Raw genomic sequence first — 6,106 nt, 5'->3', positions numbered from 1 at the left:
CCAGGTGTTTTATAGTCAGCTGAGCATGAGGTTTTTGAATAAAACACACCACTTACACACTTTATAGTTCCATGTAGCCACTGTTACCGTCTTTATAGCAATAACTTAAAACGCCTGAACACGTGGAATAAAAAAAATGTTTTTTTGTCCTTAACAATGAATATTATTTACTAAATGAGTAACAAAGTTAGCGCTTGAGAAGAAATTGCTAGGTATTAAATTAACACTCAAAAACCCAGGAAGCTTGCTTCATCAACACTGTGTGGGTGTATTCTGATCAGCAAACAACCCCACATCACATTTTGATTCAAATGTTTCCAAATCCTGATCGGTGCATAGAAAAGATTCCCAACTAGTACAAATACAGAAAATATCTCATGTGAAACAACGAAAACTGTCTAGCTGTGTCAGAAAGGTCAGTGTTCATGTGAGACCCCATCACTCGCAGTAAGAATCTGATTATGAAAATAGGTTTTCTGGGCCTTTAAGACAGCAAAAATGTAAAGTTAGCTACTGACTTTCACCCAATCCTCTTTGGAAACATGTCCAAAAGGTGTATCTTGCAAATTATGAAATGACTGATCTGTACTGATTTTTGTGAAGGGGGGGGGTTAGAAAATCCTCATAATTCCTAGCATGAGAATTTGCTGCCACCCTGGAGAGCTTGTGCTGGCCAGCCAAACTGAACTCCCACACACTACTACTGTACACAAATGAGGAAGAGGGAGGAGTGAGTCTGTGCTCCAGAGATCTTCTAGTTTCAGCTGACTTCATTAAATAGGCCAGAGTGATGCTCTCAAGATAGTTTGCAGCTTAATGTGGCTGAAAATATTTTAAATATGCAAGTGTTCAGTCTGTACTGTGGACAGAAACAGGCTGTGTTCTTAATTACTGTTACCTTGCATTTCATTTGAGATGTTTGGGGTGGTAAAATGCTGTCTTTTGACTCAGGTAGTTAGGTATTATCCAAATCATGTTCTGTAAATGATTATACAACATGAATAATGGGTAACCATGTTGCTCTGGCGTTGTCCATACTGCAGCAGCCTGTTTTCCAATCTGTCTATTTTCTACGCTCGGCTGTCTATCAGTCATTTTCTACTGTCTGTGACTCAATGTGTTAATATTAAAACTTTTTAACAGTTACACGACTGTATCACAATACATTGTCTGCTGCTACAGGGTAACCTACCCTCCCTCAAGGCTGTGAAGCCAAGAGAAACAACAGTCTGATTCATTGGTTCACAAGCAAATTCTATTCTATTCTCAGCAGTGCTGCAGTCTTTCACCGTAATACCATACTTAGTCTGTGAATATGATGTTGTTGGTGTGCAAATAGAGATTTGTCTATTAATGGATGGCTCGGAAAGTGGGTGGGATGAGAAAGAAGGCTAATAAAACATCTGAATGTTGCAACAGAAATTGTGACTCATCAGACCAGGCAACATTTTTCCAATCTTTATCCAATTGTCTTCTTCTTGCCCCAGTTTCCTGTTTTTAGCTGACAGGAGAGACACCCGGTGTGGCGTTCTGTTTCTGTAGCCCATTTGCTTCAATGTTCCATGTGTTGTGTGTTACCTACATGCAATCAGGGTATGTACACACATACCTACAGTCAGTCAATCAGGGTCATAAGAAGTATCAGCATTCAAAAACATCAAGACACATTTTATATCCTTTTTATTTTATTACAACTTTTGAGATGTGGCAAGGTCAGGAGAAAAACAACACTATCCTCCAACAACAACACACTTTGCTCTCAGGAGACTTGATATGATCAAAGCACTCCAGACCCAGAATGAATGTGGCTGCTGCTGTTCATGTGATGTCCAGAGCTCAGGCAGTGCTGTTACTGTTGTTGGGATATGGTTTGTGACATAATTGCTCCCTCTACCTCCCATAATTTTACAAGTATTGGAGCAGGTTCCTGTCCGAGCTGGAATTGTCTCAGAGAGCAACATGCTGTCTTGCAAAAGTCAACTCTTATGCCATCTGTCCACAGTCCTCGCCACCAGTGCTGGCACAGCAGACCGAACAAATATGGATGTCCTCGGTCTTCTCACCAACATGTGAGACTGATTTTTAATGCATCATCCTTGAACAGACTCTTGTTCTTCAACTGATCTTTGGCTGCTGAGTAGTTTATTTTTGTTAATGGATTTATGGAAACAGGCCATGTTGCAGACAAGTTTGGGGGAGCAGATGGCAGTTTGGTGCTGGGTGGGTAAATCAGAACTTTCTTGCTGAAAACAGCTGCCTTTGGAAACTACCAGAACAACCAAAACAACCAGCTCAGAGATGCTAAAAAGCTCTGTAGAGCCTAGGGAAACCTCAAATCTGGGATCGTGACCCCTTTTCACATCACACATATTGATTTGAGCAGCTTAAATGTAGTGAATACACCCTGATCTTTAATAAATATTTGTTATAATGCAGAAGTTGCTGGATATTACATTCTGTTATATATATATTTATATTTCAATCCAGGGCGTCCTGGGCTTCTCTGGAGAGACGATAACGTTGCACAAATTTGTTTTTTAAGTTGACTGGGTTAAATCTGTAGGAGGAGTTCGTTCTGAAGCCTGGAAATGACGAAAAAAATTCACCAAAATTGCACAGTAAATGTAAAATGGCTGACTTGCTTTTGAGTTTGGGGTAAAGGCCGCACCTTTGTGCGTTGCTCATAGCAACCACAGCAGCAGTGTGTGGCCTGGTACTGTCCCGCTGTGGGGTCAAGTCCTGTCACATAAACTCACACAGGAAATGATCATTTGCTGCATGGCCTTGTACCTACAGTATAGAGCACATGGCTCTCAAGGTATTATGGGAGACTAAAGATTGGCTTTCTTCTTGCTGGTTATTAGACCATTTCATGATTTTGTGTAAAAGCCCACAATAATAAAAAATGAATGTCTCAGAAAATGTTCCTTTTTCCATCAGTATACACTGAGTCAGAATCCAGACCTGAACAGGCTTTGAAAGGCCCATCAGCAGGGAATCAATCAATGGAGAATGATTTTGAAATATGGCAGCCAACTGCAACGTCGACTGAATGCGAGCCTCCCTCCTATTTTCTCCTGCTTTGATTATTCTCAGTGGATTGGGGAGTAGCACTGATGATAATTCTTGTATTCTCATGCTTTGTATCAAGTCTGACTGACTACAGGTGGATTATTTTCAAACACCAAAAGCCTCAAAAAGGCAAGAGCGGCCTTTGATCCACGATGGCATTTGAAAAGAAGAACAAAGCTTTGGTCAGCAGATGGGGAAACGGGGAAATGCCAGCGATAAGTTCAGACTGTGAGGTTTTATGTAACACTGTATGTGACTGTCATGTTAGTTCAGAAAGTTACAACATGAGCAGGGATAAAAAAAAGATCACATATAGAGAGTGATGAAGCTGTTAAAGCCAGAGAGCATGTGTGTCCCTGAGCAAACTACTGGAGCACTAGGGATAGTCTTATAGTTCTGTAGAGCGCCAAAGCACATTTCTGAAGAGATCTCAACCCGTCAAACAATCTTCAAGACAACTGTTATTTTAAACATCTTACTCTGAATCTGTAATCTTTGATATTCATATAAGACTCTTTTCTGATGTCCTGTAGCTGCTCCATTTAGGGAATTAAAAAACCCTGTAAAAGCAGGTTTTATTCACCGTCTCATTTTTATTGTATTTTTTTAAAAGCTGATTTATGTACCTGATCCTCTCAAGTTCACTCTGTTAAATAATCATGTTTTTTTGGCTGTGGGAACATTACCTTTTGCTCTGCTATAAAAAAGAAAAATGGGTTTGTGGGACAAATGCTAGAGATCAGATAAAAAGAAAGGTATGTATATTGATATAGCTTAAAAGGCAATGATGGTGGAAATTAGAAAAACACTGCAGCTGAAATCTGAATCTATACTGGATGAGTGTATCCACTGAGTGATGCTGTTTGTCTTGATGATCATGTATGAGGTCAAGGATAATGGAGGCCTGCATGGCTGATTTACTGCAGCACACGCAAATGAAGAGTGAGCACGCCTGGAACATGAAGACGAGGAGTGTTTCCCGGCTGCCATGTTTGACTTTTAGCCAGATATCTTCAAGCGTTTCCTCAGGCTGAGTCATCCACCAGTTTTTTTCCACAGCACAGAACAGTGATGTGCGCTTATCCAGAAAACATGGTCAGATTTTTACTGGGGGTCTACGTATACTGTACACTGGTATGTAATATAAGCACGGATTTATCCAAGCATCTATGAAGAATGTCTCTCTGTTTCTGTTAATATCTCTCACACTACCTCTCTGTCGTGATATCCAACAAAGAGATGGCCACTCAGCTCGTACATATTACATTAGTGAGCAGTTGCCTCTCTGGAGGCCTGTTCAGTTATTCTGGGTGAGCTCCTCTGGCGCCATGTGATGTCGATTGAAAATGAAGCGGGCGTTGCTGGCTACTAGGCAACTAGGCAACTACAACAAAACGCAAATCAGGAGGAGCCGCAGATAAGATCTCAATCTCTCTTAATATCAATCAGTCTTGTCTTTGTTATTCAAATATGGAAATTACATTTGCACATAATCCAGTGAGCCAGGTACGTCTTGCCGAAGGATGCTTTCTTGAATCAGACATCAAAGCAGATCGGCGCATTTAGCTGCCAAAAGAAAATCATTGATGTTTCTTTACAGTCACTCAAATCTTTTCAACACTCAAACTCTTAACGGCAAAACACTGACTCACACCAATCTGAACAAGACAACAATAAGAACAAGACAAAGAGATGGAGAAGAACAAAAGATGTTCCAGTGTTATTTCGGTGGTTGAGGGGATCTCAGCTTGTGGATGTGATTAAGAGTATGGGCATTTCTTTTCTTCCCACCATGGGCTCTGAAGTGACAGCTGAGACAAGACGGCGTGTCTTTCCTTTTACCCAGTGTTAGCACTCTGGTGGGAAAATGGCAGTCAAAGATGTGAGCCTTTTGGTTTGAGCCACACCAACTGTGCTTTTCAACTGTAATCTCTTTGGCAATTCTCTTTATTGTGTATACAGTATGATCTCAGTTCTTTGCTTTGTGTGTGACTGTACAGTATATCTTAAAATTACTTTTTCATTTTCAATTTCTCCTCTTTGCCTCAGGTTTTTTTATTACTGGACAGGGTTCATTAACAGGTCCTATAAGTGCTTTTAGACACTATTTTTACAGCACCAACCAGTCAGGGTGACGGTAAATGGTTTTACAGTGAGGAGGGAGGATTGTTAACTCCATGCATTCTGTTGACATGCTGCAGGTGGTGGCCTGGTGAATGTCCAGCTGAGCCAGGAATGTGGAGGCCCTTAGGTGTAAGGATTAACCGTGCAGGCAGGAGAGGGTTCTCCTAGAGCTACTATTAGTATATGGAATAGTATGACAAATGTTCATGTCATTGTTTGGAACATTAAAGCACCATAATAGGCTTCAGAGCATACTATACTGCTAGGTCTTTAGGTCACATGTTGAGAGGAGTTTAGTTCAGTGACATGCTGAGGATCATCTTAATGATCCTCGGACCCTTTCCCATTAGGGCCCTGGGGGTCTCCTACTGATTTATTGCTGTCCCTCCTGACTGCCTGTGTCTATCTTTAGCTGGGCAGACTTTTATGAGCTTTTTGAAGGGAAAGCGTGCTGTGGCAGAGCTTGCTCCAAACGTTTGGACCTTCCTCCGTTGTGACTTTACGTTCTTCCACAGGTTGTGCAAAGCTTGCTTACTTTGCTGGGAACCGTGCAGAGACAGGCATGTGCCGAGGAATTCAGGGGTCCAATAGCTGTGATTTTAGACATCTATGGCTCACAGCTGCTACTGTATTCTAGCTACACAGTGGTGGAATGTAACTCAGTACATTTACTAAAGTGTTGTACTTAAGTGCAAATATTAGGTACTTTTACTTAATTTCATTGCACTTTTTATTCCACTACATTAGTTAGTCTTTATTCAAGCTTTAGTAAAAGTAACTTTACAGATTACGATTTCACACACAAAACATGCGATACATTATTATACACTAAACAACCTGACTGTATGTAAAATTAGAGCTGAAACAGTTGGTGGATCAAGAGACAATAGGCAAGCGAATATTTCTTGCT

Source organism: Sander lucioperca, chromosome 15, assembly GCF_008315115.2.
Source record: "Sander lucioperca isolate FBNREF2018 chromosome 15, SLUC_FBN_1.2, whole genome shotgun sequence".
NCBI classification, from domain to species: domain Eukaryota; kingdom Metazoa; phylum Chordata; class Actinopteri; order Perciformes; family Percidae; genus Sander; species Sander lucioperca.
Note: the sequence above shows the minus strand (reverse complement) of the source record.